We start from the raw sequence: 22,428 nt of genomic DNA on the forward strand, positions 1-22,428 counted from the left end.
GCTTGCTAATGTCATGTAGGCATTTTTACTTTTTTTTTTTGTAAATGATTCATATTCCTTTGGCATGCTGATAAGCAGGGTTTTTTTCTTTTTGTAAACAGCCAGCAGTGCTGCTAGTGACCTTTTGGGTCAATCCTCAAGATTCTGCTTAGACTGTTTGTGCCGCTTCAGTTGATTTTGAAGATTTGAGGATGTTTTCCATCGATGCCCTCTGCATTCTCTAACTCCTTCTGAACTGTGGCACTTACTTAATCTGTTTGAGCAATACAAGAGAGTGACCTGTGTTCTCATTCTCATGTGTGTGTGTGTGTGTGTGTGTGTGTGTGTGTGTTTGTGTGTGTGTGTGTGTGTGTGTGTGTGTGTAAATAAAATGTTGTAACCTACATGAGAGTTCAATGCCGATCACTTGTATTAGAAAGTAATCCCAGGATCCCAGGTAAAGGGTTTGCAAGCTTGTATAAATGTATCAGCAACCAGTTTATAAACGGTTTACCTTGAAGTCTTAAAGTGAGGACATGAGTGGAGGTCTATTGTTTATGTACACTTATCTCTGTAAAATTGCAATAAACCTCAAACTATATGCCTCAGATCCAATAAATATCGATTTAGTAAAGTACCATGTGGGAAAAAATATTGCCATAGGTTCTGAGATAGCCCTTAAACCTAAAATGTACTCTGATGATTGCATTTCCTTCAGAAATGAAGGATGGGGGAGATTATAATCATTGAATAATATGGCATTATTATTAATACGAGAGAGGTCAAATTGGATGACATGTTGGCCGTCCTGAGAACAGCAATCACAAGCTGAATTTTGTGCATTATATTTATACATGAATTGGAAAATCTAAAGACATCCCTCAGGGCAAAAGCAATTTTGCAGACATTTTTGACATGGTAGTTTACTTAAAAAATGAGATAACTGTTCTGGTTCATGTTTGGTGCTACTTCACTTCATGTTATAGCAGAGCTGATTTCCTATAGCAAATCTAAAGGTTTTATTTAATGTAATGAGAAAATACCGTAGTATTACACAAACGCTCAGAAGTCCTTTAAGTGTTAATTAGCCAGCAAGCTGGTTTTGGCACTTTTATCTGCTAGATTGTTGGTGAAGTTCAGACTAGAGAAAAATGGTAAAAAGCTTCCTACAGGAGAAAGCAGTGCAGCAGCAATGCTCACTCACTATAAAGGCATTTCGATGAATGAGAGTGAAATCTCAGTAGAGTGTTGGGAAAACATGGCCTTCCCAGGGTTCCTTTTTTTTTTATCTTGCTGGAGGGCCATGTTGATTGTCTGATATGTTTCAGTTAGAGATCTGTGACTTTTCCCTCACTGCCTGCCCTTTCACTCGCTAGTGTCTAAAGCATTGCAGCTGTCAAAGCACTGCAATACAGAATGAACAATGCGATATCACTATTAAAATTTAAACTCCCTATGCATCCATTATCTAAGAAAGAGATTCCTGTCTCAGCCTTCTGGTGGACTGTCTCATCTTTCATACTTGGGGCTTCTACCTGATTAAAAGTGTCATGCAGAATTTTTTGCTGTCTCAAGGATTGGGCTTTTCTGTACTAGTATAGATTTTTCAGAAAAATTCAGAGAACAACTGGAAGATATATCTTATAATGTTCTTTTTAAAGTCATTCTGTCAACATTTCACATTTCTTTTCCTGGCTCTAGCTATCAGTTGAGATTATCCAAGAAGTAGCAGTTGTAGTATTATTTAACTAGTATACTGTGATTGTAACTGAATGTATTATTTTTAATAAATAAATGGAGGCACATTATTCTTTTTTGCTCAAGTGTGAGGTGTTTCTTCTTTTATGCAGACATGAGCAAGTGGACAGATATTAAATATACAATGCAAATGAAATGTATTTTTATGAACCTGTACTGAACTGTGTATTTACAGCATTCATTAATTCATTCATTCATTCTTATAGCTGGGTTAGTGTCATTTTGTAAATTCTACTTGTTAATTTAAAATAAAATAAAAAATTGTATATACACATTCATACAGTACATATACGTATGAAATGTAGTGAAATGCTTTTTATGACTGTCAAAAATGTAAACAGAAATAGATTATAAAAAGTTATATTAACTAGAAATTAAAATATAAGTGTAAAAGTATAAAGTATAACAAAAAAGTATCAAATATAAGTATAAAAAATATACTATTCTATAGAAATCTACTCCCATTAGGGGTCACCACAGCAGATCATCACTCTTTATTTCACTTCACTAACACACTCTCCATTATTGTCCCCAGATACCTAACCTCATCCACAATCACCTGACAAATGCATGTCAGTTTCATCCACCTGGACGGCTTGAGAAAAGATATCTACTAGGTATAGTCCCTAGGGATGTAATTTGGCCTACCAGAAAATCAGAGACCTAGTTACAAAGTAGAAACAGGAAAACCAATACTTCTTTTCACTCAGCACTATAACTTAACTATCTGTTCAGGTCACTTCAAATCTGACAGTTGGATTTTCATCATTGTTTTTGACTCTTAATGTTGACTGAACTTGTTTTTAAGCCTTTACAAGATAAGGACATTTCTGCAAAGCATTTAGACACTTAAAGAATCAGTGATTAAACCTGTCTAGACACTTTTCCTGTATTCTTAGCATAAGCCTGTTCAGCTAACACCAAAGCAGGATCAAGTTATAGACTAATGAGATGTGCATAAATGATGTGTACATCTTAGTATGCTGGATTGTCGTTCTGAAAGGAACATATAATTTAGGCTATAGCTAATCACTCCAACCTCGACAAATTAGTCAGTGACACATTATTAGGAGGTGCAGGATTTAAAAGCTTCTGTGAAATGCTGAAAATGGTGAATCATATACTGTAGCTGTGGCAGTGGGGGGAAACTGTGGTAATGGGTAAGCCATATAGCAGAGCAGTCATGGAAAATAGGGGCATCGGTTGAAAACCACATAGGAGAAAGTGGTTAAGAGCAGCTGTGCTATATGTAAATTATGTAGCATGGGTGTTGGTGGGATGCTACTGTGGTAGTGAATGACTTAAATAGCAGGGGCAGTAAAAGGCAACTGTGGTATTGAGTAAACCATATAGTAGGGGAAGTTGGGAGGAACTGTGGTAGTGGGTACACCATTTAGCAATGGGCAGTGTGGGGCAACTGTGGTAGTGGGTAATCCATATAGCAAGGGGTGTTAGCTAAGACTTTAAAGTATTGACCGACTGGGTTTTGTTGATAAATAAAGTTTTATTAAATGAGCTCACACATGAGTGAGTAAACATTGGGAGGGCAATAAGATATGTCACCCAGGATTAAACCAATTTAACTTCCTTACTTGGCTTTTATTTATTTATTTATTTATTTATTTATTTATTTATTTATTTATTTATTTTAGTTATATTACAGTTTTACTCTAAATTGGTTTAGGTTATCTGCCTCTCTTTTCTTTTTTTTTTTTTTTTATAATTTTTTTTGTGCTAAATGTATTAAAAATATCAAACATGAAATCTGTTTAGAGCCTTTACTTTGTACACTAAAGCACATTTATCAATGATTGCAGTCTTAGTTCTTCTTGGGTCTACAGTGTAGATACATTTAAGAATTTTCTCACATTCCTTTCTGCAGAATCTCTCAAGTTCTGTCAGGTTACAGTTGACAAGCTATTTTTGAGCCTCTCTAAAGATTAATTTGGGTTCATGCCCGGGCTATGACTGGGTCACTCAAGGACATTCACAGATGTTTCCTGAAGGAAATTCCTGTATTATATAGGCTGTGTGATTCCGGTAATCACTGTGTTTGAAGGTGAACATTTGCAGGAGTTTGATTTCGGTTTCATCACCCCATAGATTTATGTTTCAAATTGGAGCGTGTTTTAACTCCAAGCAATCCTTCACATGCCTTTGACTGTCTCTGTTATAAGGGCCTTATTGGTGCAGTGCTACAGAAATGGGTGTCCTTCGGGGAGGATCTCTCATCTGCACACCTTATGGCTGATGTTTTATCCGTCCCCTGTGTGCTCAGGGATGAACCTCTTGTACTTAAAATGATGAAAGCCATTGTGCTGGATGAAAGACATTGTAAAACCGGTGTTGCTAATTTCATGTATCCCCAGTTGGTGTTTAGTCACGTTCTTTGTACATTTGTCGGTCAAACTACTAGTTTAATTTCCTATATTGCATAGTTCTTCATCAAAGATGGATTAGTAAGTCCTGGACCCATGGGCTGGAACCTACATAGAGACCTCTAAACAAAATCACTAATTATCCAATTCATGGAACTGCCTCACGCCACAACCCTGCTAATGCAACAAAAAAAAAAAAGAAAAAAAAGAAAAAAAAAAGAAATGACCATGTTACACATTAATTAGTATTTAAGTAGCCCTTCTTAAAGTGTTCTTACCTTAAGTGACCGGCTTTTATTCTTGCTTTGCTCCTTATAAATTAATCCCCCAAATTCCCAGAGTTCAGGTAGCTTTAACAAGCTTGATGTCACTGGGCACTAGATACAGCAAGTCACCTTCAGCCCATTTTAGTTATTGAGGTTTTTTTATTGGCATACCCATTATGGGTTTATAGTCACCCATGTCTTTTTATTTGCTTATCTAGCTCCAGTCAAAAACATTTAGGACCTAATTGACTGCTCATCACTGGTTATGCATTCCGACCCACACACCCACAAAAGCCTTTCAAAATGTATTTTAAATTGTGTTTATATCTAGTAGCTCATGTTGTACTGCATATGCAATGTGTTATTTGTGACAGCCATCTACTGGTCAATCAGTCTTTTATCTTTGGTGTGGTTTCTTGTCATTTAATAAATATTATGCATTCTGTATCACCTGTATATAGCTTGGACTAAAAGCTCCTGCTCATTAGCTGAAAGTAGATATCAAATGAATACACTTTCGTGCTCTTTTCTTTTTTCTCAAAAGAGCATGAACATACACCAAAAGATCTGTCTCAGCCTTGCACCTTCTGTCGGCACACTAGTCCAAACTCACCTTCAAATCATTTCTGAGCTAAAAAAAACCCTCAGATAGCCATTATGGCCTGCCAAGAAATCAATCTATTGAGATAATTACAATTCATCAGGAAGATGTTGGCAATCAGAGCATCTCCAGCTGCACCTGTTCACTGCACATCCGCAGCATGGTTTGGAGAAATAATGCCTATGGTTTCATAGAAAGTTTGTTTTCTCAATTTTTTATCAGAAGGTGGGAATGTAAGCATTACATTTTAAATCAGTTTATTGTTTCTTCTCTTCAGGAATTGCTTTACATATCCATGAGGTTTGATATTTCAGCCCAGGGAGTTATAGTGGCTTACATAAAAGCGTGTGACAGGGGCTCATATATTAAAAAGTACAAGTTTTTTTTTTTGCCATTTCTGCTGTATTATTATCTGCAGTTAGAATAAGTGGAGATTCTCTGGAGTGATTTAAGAAAGTACAAAGACAGATTATAAAGATACATAACAAATATGAGTTAGAGTAATAAGATGAGGCATTTATTTATTTATATATGTATACTCTGCACAAATCAAAGTTTTGAGGTTTTTTTTTTCTTTCCAAAGGCACTTCAGGAGCATGAGATGAACTGTACAGCTTGAAACGCTGTAATAGTCTCTGTTCTGGTGCGAGTTCGGCAGGAGAGCATTAGACTACAGAATAGCAGGGGTTTTAGAAAATAAAGCGCTCAATGTTCCCATCAATATTCCTGCCTCTCTCATCCCCATATGCCGGAATGAGCTTATTCACTGAACACTTTTTCATTTTTCAAGCTTTAAATGGTTTACACAGAGTTGGAGGAAGTGTGTGTGTGTGTGTGTGTGTGTGTGTGTGTGTGTGTGTGTGTGTGTGTGTGTGTGTGCTAATAGACAAAACTATTGTGAGGTTGTCCAGAGAGAAAGTATACATCTTAAATGTCAGCAAAATGTTACAAAAGCACAAAGCCTGCTTGCAATTCCAATAATTGCGCATTTGTTGCGTGCGAACACACGGTAATCCAGGAGCGATGCCATTTTCTCTACTGTGTTAATAGCTAACAGGATTAGATAGAGTTCTTAATTTTTACCAGAACCATTTAGTCTAAATGCAATGTGTTGGCAGGTTATTATGTACAGCTTCTGTATGTGGTGAACCAACATATTCATTCATTCATTCATTATATTCTTTCATCCAGTAACGGATTGATCTTGGCCATTGATGTGGTAAATCCAGGACCTACTGTACACACACAGCACAATTTAAAATGATTATAACACCGATACGTGGTGAAGTTAAACTATAATAAACCATTTTCAAAAATAAGGGACTAATAGAAAATATGAAATAAACAACAAAATAAATTAAGGCTAGGAACTAAATAGACAATTCAATCAGAACAAAACATATACAGGCGAACACAATAGGGTAAAATGATGGATAGATTTTCACACACATATATATATATATATATATATACAGTGAGGAAAATAAGTATTTGAACACCCTGCTATTTTGCAAGTTCTCCCACTTAGAAATCATGGAGGGGTCTGAAATTCTCATCGTAGGTGCATGTCCACTGTGAGAGACATAATCTAAAAAAAAAATCCAGAAATCACAATGTATGATTTTTTTAACAATTTATTTGTATGATACAGCTGCAAATAAGTATTTGAACACCTGAGAAAGTCAATGTTAATATTTGGTACAGTCGCCTTTGTTTGCAATTACAGAGGTCAAACGTTTCCTGTAGTTTTTCACCAGGTTTGCACACACTGCAGGAGGGATTTTGGCCCACTCCTCCACACAGATCTTCTCTAGATCAGTCAGGTTTCTGGCCTGTCGCTGAGAAACACAGAGTTTGAGCTCCCTCCAAAGATTCTCTATTGGGTGTAGGTCTGGAGACTGGCTAGGCCACGCCAGAACCTTGATATGCTTCTTACAGAGCCACTCCTTGGTTATCCTGGCTGTGTGCTTCGGGTCATTGTCATGTTGGAAGACCCAGCCTCGACCCATCTTCAATGCTCTAACTGAGGGAAGAAGGTTGTTCCCAAAAATCTCGCAATACATGGCCCCGGTCATCCTCTCCTTAATACAGTGCAGTCGCCCTGTCCCATGTGCAGAAAAACACCCCCAAAGCATGATGCTACCACCCCCATGCTTCACAGTAGGGATGGTGTTCTTGGGATGGTACTCATCAATCTTCTTCCTCCAAACACGTTTAGTGGAATTATGACCCAAAAGTTCTATTTTGGTCTCATCTGACCACATGACTTTCTCCCATGAGTCCTCTGGATCATCCAAATTGTCATTGGCAAACTTAAGACGTGCCTGGACATGTGCTGGTTTAAGCAGGGAAACCTTCCGTGCTATGCATGATTTCAAACCATGACGTCTTAGTGTATTACCAACAGTAACCTTGGAAACGGTGGTCCCAGCTCTTTTCAGGTCATTGACCAGCTCCTCCCGTGTAGTTCTGGGCTGATTTCTCACCTTCCTTAGGATCATTGAGACCCCACGAGGTGAGATCTTGCATGGAGCCCCAGTCCGAGGGAGATTGACAAGTCATGTTTAGCTACTTCCATTTTCTAATGATTGCTCCAACAGTGGACCTTTTTTCACCAAGCTGCTTGGCAATGTCCCCGTAGCCCTTTCCAGCCTTGTGGAGGTGTACAATTTTGTCTCTAGTGTCTTTGGACAGCTCTTTGGTCTTGGCCATGTTAGTAGTTGGATTCTTACTGATTGTATGGGGTGGACAGGTGTCTTTATGCAGCTAACGACCTCAAACAGGTGCATCTAATTTAGGATAATAAATGTAGTGGAGGTGGACATTTTAAAGGCAGACTAACAGGTCTTTGAGGGTCAGAATTCTAGCCAAAAGACAGGTGTTCAAATACTTATTTGCAGCTGTATCATACAAATAAATAGTTTAAAAATCATATATTGTGATTTCTGGATTTTTTTTTTTTAGATTATGTCTCTCACAGTGGACATGCACCTACGATGAGAATTTCAGACCCCTCCATGATTTCTAAGTGGGAGAACTTGCAAAATAGCAGGGTGTTCAAATACTTATTTTCCTCACTGTATATATATATATATATATATATATATATATATATATATATATATATATATATAAAATGGGATTATGAGATTACCGTATAAATTTACTCTCACCGCTGCGGCCCGGGTTCGATCCCTGGTCAAAGAACCAACCCCAGCCAATCTTAGTGCCGGTCCCAAGCCCGGATAAAAAAAAAAATAGTTCCAAATCAAACATGCAGATGATCCGCTATGGCGACCCCTGATGGGAGAAGCCGAAAGAAAGTTTATATACAGTGAGGAAAATAAGTATTTGAACACCCTGCTATTTTGCAAGTTCTCCCACTTAGAAATCATGGAGGAGTCTGAAATTGTCATCGTAGGTGCATGTCCACTGTGAGAGACATAATCTAAAAAAAAAAAATCCAGAAATCACAATATATGATTTTTAAACTATTTATTTGTATGATACAGCTGCAAATAAGTATTTGAACACCTGTCTATCAGCTAGAATTCTGACCCTCAAAGACCTGTTAGTCTGCCTTTAAAATGTCCACCTCCACTACATTTATTATCCTAAATTAGATGCACCTGTTTGAGGTCGTTAGCTGCATAAAGACACCTGTCCACCCCATACAATCAGTAAGAATCCAACTACTAACATGGCCAAGACCAAAGAGCTGTCCAAAGACACTAGAGACAAAATTGTACACCTCCACAAGGCTGGAAAGGGCTACGGGGAAATTGCTCCAACAGTGGACCTTTTTTCACCAAGCTGCTTGGCAATCATTAGAAAATGGAAGAAGCTAAACATGACTGTAAATCTCCCTCGGGATGGGGCTCCATGCAAGATCTCACCTCGTGGGATCTCAATGATCCTAAGGAAGGTGAGAAATCAGCCCAGAACTACACGGGAGGAGCTGGTCAATGACCTGAAAAGAGCTGTGACCACCGTTTCCAAGGTTACTGTTGGTAATACACTAAGATGTCATGGTTTGAAATCATGCATGGAACGGAAGGTTCCCCTGCTTGAACCAGCACATGTCCAGGCACGTCTTAAGTTTGCCAATGACCATTTGGATGATCCAGAGGAGTCATGGGAGAAAGTCATGTGGTCAGATGAGACCAAAATAGAACTTTTGGGTCATAATTCCACTAAACGTGTTTGGAGTAAGAAGAATGATGAGTCCAAGAACACCATCCCTACTGTGAAGCATGGGGGTGGTAGCATCATGCTTTGGGGGTGTTTTTCTGCACATGGGACAGGGCGACTGCACTGTATTAAGAAGAGGATGACCGGGGCCATGTATTGCGAGATTTTGGGGAACAACCTCCTTCCCTCAGTTAGAGCATTGAAGATGGGTCGAGGCTGGGTCTTCCAACATGACAATGACCCAAAGCACACAGCCAGGATAACCAAGGAGTAAGAAGCATATCAAGGTTCTGGCGTGGCCTAGCCAGTCTCCAGACCTAAACCCAATAGAGAATCTTTGGAGGGAGCTCAAACTCCGTGTTTCTCAGCGACAGGCCAGAAACCTGACTGATCTAGAGAAGATCTGTGTGGAGGAGTGGGCCAAAATCCCTCCTGCAGTGTGTGCAAACCTGGTGAAAAACTACAGAAAACGTTTGACCTCTGTAGTTGCAAACAAAGGCTACTGTACCAAATATTAACATTGACTTTCTCAAGTGTTCAAATACTTATTTGCAGCTGTATCATACAAATAAATAGTTACAAAATCATACATTGTGATTTCTGGATTTTTTTTTTTTTTTTATTTTGTCTAATGACAATTTTAGACCCCTCCATAATTTCTAAGTGGGAGAACTTGTAAAATAGCAGGGTGTTCAAATACTTATTTTCCTCACTGTATATAGTTATATACTCTATGTTATAAATGTTAAAGCTCTGCATCAACACATTCTTGCAGGGCTTAGTGATAATTGTACTATTTTTTCTGGTGGCAGCTAAATTTAACGATTCCATAACTACATTCCCACCAATTACAGATCTACAGTACAATTTGTTTACACCGCAGGAATTTGATTTATTCATGACAGCCACATCGCCTTGGTATTTCTATTGCGTTTTTTTGTTGCACTCTTTAGAATGATGAAATACACACTGTGGAACTTTCACATTAAAAACCAGTCTAACATCCTGCGGTTGCATCAACAAGTAATCAATCCTACTTTGTGTGGTAGTGGGGTTCTCAAACACTTTTGGACAAGGTCAATTTCTGTGTCTTCTCACTTCACTTTTTGTCGCTCTCTTTATCGCTCCCTCTCTCTAACTTTCGTTTTCTCTCTTTCTTTTTTTTACACATCACATTTAATAATGCCTTTATGAGTAGCTGTCTGGAAGAGAGTACCAACAATTGCTGCTGTAGGCACTCTGCGTCTAATACTTCTCTACTGAATTGTCAGTGTCGTGCTATGCAGAGAAAGGGTTTATTGGTAAGTGTGGCGTGCAGAAGCACACTGACAGGCTGATGTGCAATCATCCAAAATCCAAACAGCACAGAATCTTTTGTGTTAAAAGATGTTTCTTTTCCAAAAGTAGGTTGTTTTCAAGAGTTTTTATTGTCAAATGTACAAAACATCTGTTGCACAATACGACAAAATTCCTACTCTGCGAATCCTCCCAGCAAATTCTGACAATTTTGGAAAAAAAAAAGCACACAAAACAAGAACAGGGGGGTATTTTTTATGAACACATGCATTTGCATGCACACAGTGTACAGTTCCATCTACTAATATGGGCACTAATAATTATATTACATATAATAAAGTTTTTTGTATAAAACTGCAAATTGTTTGACATTCATTAGAGCAAAGCATTTTTGTGCTTCAACAATCAAAGGCATTAACAAGATTTTTTACAGCATTTTTTTGCTAATATTTAACAAGGATGCCAATAGTTGTAGAGGGCACTAAGAATGTGCAATATAAATATAGAAGAGATAGATGCAGACTCAGTAGTGCTCTATGATGTTATTTCCATTTGTAAATATGTGTGTGTGTGTGTGTGTGTGTGTGTGTGTGTGTGTGTGTGTGTGTGTGTGTGTGTGTGTGTGTGTGTGTGTGTGTTTAGACATAGTGTGTAAAAACTTCTCATTATCAGTATTCAAAATGTGTCTGCAGTCTTGGTGCAAGCGGCAGAGTCATTTAGAAGCCTGATCATTTAAACGTAATGTACTACATTTTCAAAGCTGTTATTGTCCAATAATTTTTGAGTGCTCCATAAAAGGTTTATGGTCTACTCTACATTTAATGTTTGTCCTAAGAGTCATGGATCCTCACAGTCCTAAGAATTCTTGAAATCTGCAACAAATAAATTAAAATCATGCAAGTCCAGTGTTAAAGTGACAATTGGTTGTGCAATTGTGCAAAGGGAGGAAAAGTAAGTCAATTTAGAGAAAGTCCAGGTGCTAGGTGTTTCCCTGGTTTACTCTGAAAGCTCCTTCTCATTCTCTGTGAATTTGCCTTCAAAGATCAGAAGCGCTTCTTTGAACACAACAGAGAAAAGAGTCCATTGTTGAGATAGCTGAGGTCCTTAAATATCTTCCTGGACCTGGTCCAGCACCCCTTGCTGTAGATATCATGCAACCCAGGGAGCTCGGTGCAGATGGCACGTTCATCTGACCACACCAGCCTCTGGAGGGCTCACCTGCCCTGCATGGTGCTGTACCAGAAACGGTCCACTCTCTTCACTGGGGTCCCCCGTTGATCTTTACTGGTTGGTATGAACGCTCCTACTTCAAGCTGAAGTCCACCATTAACTCCTTAGTTTTGTGGACGTTCAGGAGAAGACTGTTCTTCTGGCACCATCATTGTTGTTGAATTTAGGCCCACCACAACAGTGTCATCAGCTAACCTGATGATGGTGGTTGAATTGGAAGTGGCCACAAAGTGATATGTGAACATACAATGTGTATGTCTGTATGCAAAAAAAGTATATATGTTTGACTATATGTAGTAGGAACATTTGAGGCAATTGTAAAATTTAAGTGGTCAACTATGCAGCTCATGGGACAAAGTCTATGATCTCAGGTCATCTCTAAAATACATTTTACAGCAGTAGGTTATTCATCCTTAGTGACTGCCTGGTCAAAATTATGATTAGTTGAAATTAGGCTGATATTTGAAGGAATGGTACCAGTGACATTCATTCATTAAATATTGTGGGCAGATACGAACAAAACATCTTGTTGAGAGCAATCATAAACTCAAGTTGTATAGCTATGATGAAGGAAATGTCAGAGCCAGAATTCACGTCATGCTGACAACGAATTTACGTCATTTGACAGGCACCTTATCAAGAGCAATTTATAATCTCAAGAGCAAAGCAGCAGCTGCTTGGTGGTGCTGGAATTTGAACCCATGACCTTCCATTGAGAAGTTCCACCAATTTCTACCTGAATCTACACCCACTTTAGCATTAAAAATACAAGCAATCAACAGCTACAGATAGTATTATTGTATCACACCTTTTGGTAAACCCTGTATGTGTGTATATGTAAATATTTCACTACAAAATGATTTACAAGTAAGGAAGAATTCAATGTCAGCAAAATGAGGGCAAGGGAGTTGGCGGGTACAAGTTCTTTATGTTCCTGAAAACTGCCCCAGACTGCATTTTCCATTGCTAAATAATAACCCTGCTTTATTGTTAGACTTGAATCATATGAACCTCCACTGTACAAGTCGTTGGGCACTGAGTTTTTACAGTTAAAATGATAACATATTAGCCCGAGAGCAATAACACTGTAATTTTAACTGCAGCTGACACCATAGTGTTATAGCTGTGCCTGAAAGTTGTGACATATTTTTAATATCAACAGTAGTTTAAAAAAAAAAAATAAAGCTCACAGTTAGAGTTCATGCTTGACATTTTAGATATTTTCTGATTAATAGTAAGCCATGGTCAGCCAAATGACCCATATTTGGTGTAAACATGTATCAGTGTTAGATATACAAGCATATCTACAATATGTTTTAACCAATCAGTGTACATTGTGTACAGTGTACAGTAAACCAACACTTATATCTTAGTAACAGTTACTTGATTCTGATTGACCTGGAGGTGAGCACTTAAACCATTAAATGTGAAGGTAGCTGTGGTCAGTTTAGTCATTGTTTTACATGAGTGTGCTGCCTTACATATGGTTATAGCAACTTTTCCATACTTAATATTCACCATAACTGCAAGTAAATTAGAAAAATGAAAAAAAATGGCACAAGTATTTAACCAACAGCTTAACCAAATCTTTAGTACTTCACACATGCACACACAATCTGAACTTTCTTTCGGCTTCTCCCATTAGGGGTCGCCACAGCGGATCATCAACATTCATGAGCCGTATGTTTGATTTGGCACATGTTTTTACGCTGGATGCCCTTCCTAACGCAACCCTCCCTATTTATCTGGGCTTGGGACCGGCACTAAGAGTGCACTGGCTTGTGCAACCGTAATGGCTGGGGTTGGTTCCCTGACCGGTAATCGAACCCGGACATGGCACACATGCACTCACATTTTGGCTGTCTCAAAACTATTTGTTAAAATCCATTTAAAAAAATGTTATCTTATGACAGAAACTATCTCTGTGTATGATTTAGAGTGGAAAGAATTGTATATATGTAATTACTAACAGCGTTTTTAATATGACTTAATCCATCCAGTCAGTTTTACAATTTAAATGTTGGTAAAAGCTTTAAATTCTCAATCTTGGCAAGTGACCATTGTATGAGCAGGATTGTCCACGGCTAGGTGTGTGTTACATACATTGGGTGATTATTCGCCATTTGCGTTATGGATTAACCATTAATATAATAGAGTACCACAGTGACAGAAACTATATAGTTTGGCATATGCATTGTAGTCTTCATGTGTTATAATTATATACATTATTAAGGTTTAGAACTAACAAAGATTTAACAACTGATTACTGGATCATTGGTAACTCTTCAAGTTAGCAGCCGTGCTACAGCAGAGTTGCAAAATAAGATTTGGATTTGATCCACTGATTCAGCTCCAAATTCCATTATGATCAGATATCATTCCTGATCACTTTAGAAAGCGATTGTCTTTTTCGTTAGCTTTTCTAACCCAGAGAAACCTTTATTTTAGAGGCAGGTCTCATTGGAAGAGATCGACATGGTTCTTAGCACACAAAAGTGTGTGTAGGAGATAAATGGACAGGCCTTGGGCCAAAGAGCAAGGACCACATAATAACAACATGAAGAAATATGATAAGCTCATATCTATGGGCACTTGTGTCTTTCCTACTGGAAAATGTGATAACATACAGTATATCCATAGGGCAAATGAAAATGGTAAATTAACCAGGAAAAATACAGAAAAAAAACCCCACTTTATTTGCCAGGACAATATCATAGCAGTCACATGCTCCTAGATTAAAGATACTTTTGGAGAGCCTTAAAAAAGAAAAAGAAAAAAATATTACATCATTGTGTCACCACTAATGCTTTTCACAACCGCCAGAATGCCATGCACTTGAGGGAAAATAAAAACCAAAAGAAAGAATAAAAAATGGACCAGCGATTTTCTGTGTTTTAACTGTCAGTTTGATAATGAAACTAATGATATTACAGAATTTATGATTGAGATGGAAAAAATTTAATATTGACTTAAAAAAGTTTTCCCTGACTGTATTAACAAATACGTTTTATTTGTTGACAAATGACCTCATTCAATAAAATAAGAAAAAAAGGAAGGTGTTTCTTCTTCCACTGATCTTCAAAAAATTTCATCTGAAATTCATCTGAAGTTGAACACGACTGGGAATGAAATATGTGGAATATTACAAATATTTCAAGAAGTGAATATTTTCTTAACAGGATTCAAGGGAACAATAAACTACATTTTTCTTACATTTCTGTACATATAATGGGTTACTGAATAAACTTTCTTTCGGCTTCTCCCATTAGGGGTCGCCGCAGCGGATCATCCTCATGTTTGATTTGGCACATGTTTTTACGCTGGATGCCCTTCCTAACACAACCCTACCCATTTATCCGGGCTTGGGACCGGCACTAAGAGGGGCTGGGGTTGGTTCCCTGACCAGGGATCAAACCCAGGCCGCAGCGGTAAGAGCGCCGCATCCCAACCACTAGACCACCAGGGATTACTGAGTAATAAAAAAAAAACAACGTTTCATTGTTTTAGATATTAAATGGATTTACACATTTGACTAATATTATTTTTAAAGAAAGGCAAAACATATGCTATATGTCAAAAGTATGTGGACACCATAAGGTTTATATGTGCTTCTTCAACAGCCCATTCCATGATCAGTCCTCATTTGTTAATAACCTCCACTTTTCTGGTACGATGTTACAATAAAATTTGAAATGTGTTTGTGAAGATTTGCGCTCATACATTCACAAGGGTTTTTATTAAAGTTTGTAGGGTGAGGAGGCCTAAGGTACAGTAAACGGTCTAATTCATCCAAAAGGTGTTTGATTGGGTTGAGGTCAGATCTCTATTGCAGGCCACTCAAGAACTTTCCCTCACACCCATGTGAACCATCTCCTCATGGAGCTGGCTTTGTGCACTGGGACATTATAATGATGAAACAGGTTCAAGTCTTCTAGTTGATGTGAAGTGAAAATGTAATGCTACCGCATTCAAAGACATCCTATAAAGTTGTGTACCTCTAACTTTGTGGTAACAGTTTGGAGAAGAACCACATATGGCTAGAATATTTAGGTGTCTTTATACTGAGACAGAAGAAGATTGGTAAAGGTACTCTAGGCTATTGAGGTCAGATAAACAGGGGAGCTTAGTTCACAGAATAAACTTATAACACACTGTTTTTCAATTCAGTAAAAAAAAAAAAAAAAATGTTGACAGAGTAAACACCTAGGCTTACGTTCTCTCACTAATAATAATGAGCTTGCGTTTTGTTGCACAGCCATGCAGTTTCTATTCGTCTATTTAAATATCAGCACACAGCATCCCCCCAGAAGAGCTGACCCTAATAATACTGCTGCTTTGACATTGTGAAAGCCTGTTTGCTCATTGTAACAGAGGGACCGTGTCTTCTCTACAGAGTCACAGTGTTCTCGTTTTCTTTCGTTCTTATTTATAAAAACATGCCCAGTTTTTATTACATTCCTTCATAATATATCCAAATGTTCCACTTGTGAAGAATGGCATTGCATTTGTCAGGATTTAGCCCAGTGTTTTCTGTGGCATTAATTGATGCTATTTGTTTCTTCGTTCCCTCAAGGTTTGAGACCGAGCGCTTATCTCGAGTCTTCTTTGCCACTGTTTGTTTATCTTAAATACAAATGTCACGTAATGCCATTGAAAACATTTCTGCATGCATTCATCTCCACAGGGCCTCTTCAAAAGGTCAAGGTTCCTGATTAGATGCCGCTCTGTTTTCCTTCTTTCCACTCATCTGTTTATTCAACCATGCATATTCCACTTATGTTTTTTTTTTTATGACTATATTTTCACTTCTGCAAACATATTCTATTAACAGAGCCGTTAAACAGATTCGGAGCGGGAAAAGTCATTTCCATTTCAAGACTTATTTATAACCACGCATCTCATATTGACAGCAGAAATAAGGGAAGGGGATATTGAAATCGAAATTTAATTCAGACATACAGGTGCAAACCAGGGCTTCAATGTTAAGAGAGAAATTAAACAGAGTGTGACCTGATGAACTTGAGGACTTTTCTTATATGGTAAAAATAAAAGTTACTTTTAAAAATAAAGACTTACTTTTGATTATACATTAAAATGGCATTAAAGGTTAGTGTTTTTTTATGTTATTTTTTTTTATTTTTATGTGGACTTTTAACTTGTCGCATGTTCATTACAGCGCAGTGAAACTCTTCCTTTGCATATTCCAGTGATGTTAGCTGGATTCAAAGACAGGGTCAGCCATGATACAGCACTCCAGGAGAACAAAGGTTTAAGGGACTTGTTCAAGGATCCAAGAATGGTATTTTGTGTAGATTTTTTTTTAACCCTTAATTTGTATTGCCAGTCATTTAACAAATATGACGTAAATAATAAGAAGCATGAACTACAGCACCTTTTTGCAGTGGTTTCGATTTTACATCGATATACATTACCATACAAGAAAACGAAAAAATGAAAAAAGGTAGAGGAGGATTAGTAGTTTCTTTAGCCTGCATTAAGAAGAGGGAGTAGATATTCTTCTCTTAAAGTTTTTAAGAAGAAATTTGCTTAATAAGTTCTGGGATTTGTAAGTTTATATAGGGTTAGATTTCTTTACACTGGGATACTGCATACTGAGCTGCATAATTTTTTCCACTGTAGTTTCTGAATAATTCATATTATCATTGAATAATGTGCTTCATTAATAATAGCTGAATAATATGACAGGATCATAAGTGGTTAAATATGAGAATGGTACTGCTGGATGACAGATGGCTGATATTTCTGCCTTTCTTTCTTTTTTTTTTTTTTTAATCCTGATAGCCCAAATATGAGGCCACTATGGTGCGGGTCGCTATAAATGGATAATCATCACAATCCTCTGTGGACCTTATTGTTGGTAAGCTGTGATGTGAGCGCTGTGCCCTAGAATTGACTATTTCTGCAAGGAAATGAGAAGCTTTTGTTGCAGTTTATTAGACGTGTGCCCCACTTAGCAGCTGAGAGTGTGCATACTTTAGGCTCAGTGTTGAGAGCAAGGTATGGTAATGTGTGTGTGTGTGTGTGTGTGTGTGTGTGTGTGTGTGTGTGTGTGTGTGTGTGTGTGTGTGTGTGTGTGTGTGTGTGGTAAAAGAGCAGAGATGAAATACAAAATGGAAAGAAAATGAGAAGGACAGTGTGTTTCATGAGAGACAGAGAGATGAAAAGAGATAAATAGCTACAGGATATTACTGAGTTCAGGCTTATTATTCATCCTCATCATCACCGGCAACTTTTTTTTTTCTTTCCCTGCCCTCCTATTGTATATACATTGCTTTGGAGTGGGGTTGAATTTGTTTCGGCAGCTGTGACAAGTGAATTACACTCAACATAGATCATAGATTGCATTCTGAAAATAAATGGTTGTAAAAATACACGAGGAAGGTCGGGTCAGAGTGGATCTGGCTTGCTGGCTCTGGATATATTCTTTATAATGTAGCTATACAGTATATGTAATATGTGCAGGTTTTAAACAGCATGATGACAAAAAGCCAAAAAAATTCCACATTTCTATGGGCAGTAACACCTTGTTGATGAGAGAGACCAAAAGAAAATGGCAGAAACTTTTCTATTTTTTTTTTTACTGAGCTGATAGGAAGGAAATAGCATCTCAAACATTCACTTTTTTACAAACCTTGATGAGCTGAAAAGCATTTCAGTATTGTAGCAATGTTACTTAAGTAGATTTTTTTGGTATCAGTACTTTACTTTTACTCATTACATTTTTACACAAATATCTGTACTTTTTACTTCTTACATTTTCAAAACCGGCTCGTTACTTTAGTTTTAATCCATTGATTTTGTGAAATATTACATTTTTCTTTTCACTGCGCACCGATTTCAGCCGAACAACCGATTTCCTGTTACTGCGCGTCTTATTAATCCGCTGGTGTATAAAGTCCTGACTCTCACTCTTTACGAAGATAAGAATCAGCAGGCAGAAGGCAGTAAGAAGTTTGTGGTTAACGTGGATGAGACAGAGGGAGTCAGTGATGTAAACATGACTGAGAACAGACACATTCATGATCATCATCATCTTTTCTCTGCTTGTGTTCTATATGTGGATCTTTAGCCTGGTTACATTCATTAGCTACCTCCAGCAAAACATACACTTATTTACGATGTCCCTTCTTTACTTAGTTATAAAATAAATAAATAAACTCCACCAAAAAGTAATTATCAGTTTTAATCAGTAAACCTTTGTTTTATTTCTGCGCCAAGTCTTAAATCAAACACCAAATCTGCCATGTTTTACACAATTAACCCTCTGGATGGCGTTTTGTTGATGTGTGTACTTTTGCCACCTCTGGAAATTGACAAAACCAGAAGTTGAAACCCAGATCAAGGAAAGTGGAAACTCGAGATCCTGTGCTTTGGTGTACCTGTTGACTCTGCCATCAAGTCGTAAGAAGGAGTCGCAGAGTAACGAGCTGTGGCACCTGTGACACTGCAAACATCTGCCTATTAATACATTGTGCTGTGCCCAGTTCAATAAGCGAGCTGACATATCCGAAATTCCAGTTCGACTGCCGGCTGCACCGCGAATGAGGGGAAAGTGGAGTGGAAGGTCTCTTTAAGTCATGGTTTGGAAGATCTTTTAACCTGCTTCAAACCCTGACACATTAATACCATCAGGTGGATAGGCTTCGGCAACAGAATCTGAGATTACAAAGGTTCATCCAGACTATACATCTTCAGCTGTGCTGTTTGTTCTGTTTTCAGTGTTCTGACTGCAGGCAAAGCTGGAACCTGTGAAAGTTATTAAACATAGGAAATATTCTAAAAGTGAAATGAGTCATCTTGGAGTACATCTAATAACATGGGATTTATAGTTTACTTTCTTACTTTTTTACTTTGTGCTATCCTAGATTTGTTATTCTTCAGCTGTGCTGTTTGTTTTGTTTTCAGAGTTCTGACTGCAGGCAAAGCTGGAACCTGTGAAAGTTCAGCATATTAAGGCTGTTTTTGAATTATTCATTTATTATCAGTATAATAAAATCCAGGAGTGATTTTTTTTTTCTCATTCAGTCAGGATTAGTTGTTTTGTTTTTTTGGGTTTTTTTTTTGTGATCAACCCACACACACACACACACACACACACACACACACACACACACACACACACACACACACACACACACACACACACACACACACACACACACACACATATGCACCAGACTCTAGACATTTTTATGTCTGTGTCTGCAACTTTCTATATATTCACATGACTGAGCTCAGCTTTTTTGTTTGTCTGCTCCATTGAATTTAATAGAAGACAAAAAAAAACCCCTTGTTCTTGCACCCGTGATGATTCAGATATTTTGTACAAACTAACAAACCCAATACAGGAGAGGGAATAAATAAAGAAGTGCAATATAGAACAAAATTTTCTATAAATCAAATCCTCAATATGGTTACACAATTATACCCTGTTGTAAAGTGCGATTTTATTCTTTATTTTAATAGTATATGTAACTCCAATTACATGTATGTTATATTTACATTTAAATGAAGACATTTAGCAGATGCCCTTATCCAGAGCGACGTACAAAAGTGATCTGAAGTCTTTATTTTTAAATACATCAACACTGGTTAACAAACAGGGAAAATCTTTCTACCTCTTCCTGAAATACTTAAATTAGCACTTTCCAGGTTTGCTTTGTAGAATCAAGAGTTATATTTATATTAAGTATGTAATCTTGCGTACCAGTGTAGATTTATTTAATGCTAGAGACTCAAAGCACTTTTGTACGTCGCTCTGGGGAAGGGCGTCTGCTAAATGCTGCAAATGTAAATGTAAAATAAGTGCTAGCTCAAATGTTTCAGGAAAGGTAGGCAGCGATTTAGCATGACTTTTAGGGGAAGTTTTTCCACCTCGGTGCCAGAACAGAAGAGTTTTGATGTCTATCTACCGCTTACCCTGAGAGATGGTGGGACCAGTCGAGCAGTGCTAGAAGATCTGAGGAAACATGGTGCAGTGTGAGGAGTGATAAGAGCTTATGATAGATGCAGGAGTGATATGAGCTTGTGATATGATACTGCGTATAAGACATGTGCCATCCATTTTTAAATTAACAAGGTAAAACAATTAATTAAATAATAAATAAATACTACTACTACTGTTGCTACTAAAGAAGAAAAAGTAGAACTTTATATTAGGCAAACGGCCGAGGGGTAAGAGAAAAAAAAAACCTTCTGGTACTGCCTGGTATACGATAATAATCAATTGTGCAGATGTAATGCCAACACACACCTCCATTATTGAATCAATTCCTTTAACAGAACATTCCACAGTGTTTTGGCTTCTCCAATTAGGGGTCGCCACAGCGGACCGTCCGCATGTTTGATTTGGCACATGTTTTTATGCTGGATGACCTTCCTAACGCAACCCTCCCCATTTATCCGGGCTTGGGACCGGCACTAAGAGCGACTGGGGTTGGTTCCCTGACCAGGGATCGAACTCGGTCCGCAGCGTTGAGAGCACCGCATCCCAACCACTAGACCACCAGGGAACCTTATTCATTGCTAATACAAGGTTTTAATATGAATATATACAGTATATTTAAATAGGAGTGTGTTTATATAGGGCATTTTGTGTTAACTGTTCACTTAACTTAAAAACTGCACTTTAATCAAACATAAAGAAACACTCAGTATTTATTATTTAGCGTCAATAATCAGCTGTGTAAGTATGTGTCACACTTTCAGGAAAGAGGAGGTGAGGAGGGTGGTCAGGACGATGATTAAATTTGGCCTATTGGTCTATAAGGAGAGTGTGTGGAAAGAAAAGTAATAACAGTGCTGCTGGATGAGGACTGGAGTTGTGTTGAATCCATGTTAGTGACAGACGAGGATTAATGATAACTGCGAGTGATAGAATCTTCGACGAGTCCCACAATGCAGTGCTTGTGAGCAGCCTGGTGTTTAATAAGCTGAAGCTGTGATAGCCTTTAAAGCTTCTAATAAAGCAAGGGTTGTTTAATTAATGCTTAAAAAAGGAGTGTTAAGCAGGATTTCTAAAGGACACACCTCATATATTATCTTTAGGCTGCTTGGTTTAATGAGTTTGGTATTCAAATGTAGAACTGCATCACGTGCTTTATGATCTTTCCTCTTCTTTGGATCTGCTTATTCATTTCTGTATCATTATTTTGGCCTTTACATAAGAAGGTTTGTACTAACCTATACATTTCTGTTTCTTTTCAATTGCAGGTGAGACTTTAAGGTGCAAAATCAAACAGCTTTGGATTTAGGAAGCTGAAACGGACCTTGTGGAAGAATCCTACAATATCTTGGTACAAGTAATATTGAAGTTATTGCAGTTATTACTGTAGTTGTGTTGAATACATGTTCAAGTCAAGTCAATAAGCTTTATTTGGCATTTCAACCATATATAGCTGACAGCAAAATGAGACAATGTTCCTCCAGAACCCTGGTGCTACATTAAACAACATAGAGCTACATAACAGAAAACTCAAAGCTGAGGACTAGTAAGTGTCCTCACCACATAAAGTGTGTAACCTGGTGCAAGACAGACAATGCAAAGACAACACAAGACAGTGTAGAACAAATACACAACACACAAAATAGCGCTGCCAGTAAACCCACTGTATATTACATACAGTGCAGTGTGTAAGAGAGAACTGAGTACAGGAGTGTACTTGTAATTAAACAAAATCTAAACAACAAAGGGTTTGTGCAAAACAGC

At 37.7% G+C, this 22,428-nt stretch overlaps 1 protein-coding gene across 3 annotated transcripts in view; it reads left to right on the forward strand.

Annotated features, from left to right (window-relative positions):
• The window catches only part of LOC310727808 (leucine-rich repeat and fibronectin type-III domain-containing protein 2), a 144,356-nt gene that overhangs the window by 78,201 nt on the left and 43,727 nt on the right, over positions 1–22,428 (forward strand). For 2 of the 3 annotated variants that reach the window (XM_083544627.1, XM_083544626.1), the window contains exon 3: positions 21,933–22,015. The gene's annotated coding sequence lies outside the window, so the exon portion shown is untranslated. Of the gene's footprint in view, positions 1–21,535; positions 21,629–21,932; positions 22,016–22,428 lie in introns of those variants that run through there. The other variant, XM_083544628.1, reaches the window with a different exon arrangement.

Source organism: Silurus aristotelis (assembly GCF_946808225.1).
Source record: "Silurus aristotelis genome assembly, chromosome: 6".
Taxonomy (NCBI): domain Eukaryota; kingdom Metazoa; phylum Chordata; class Actinopteri; order Siluriformes; family Siluridae; genus Silurus; species Silurus aristotelis.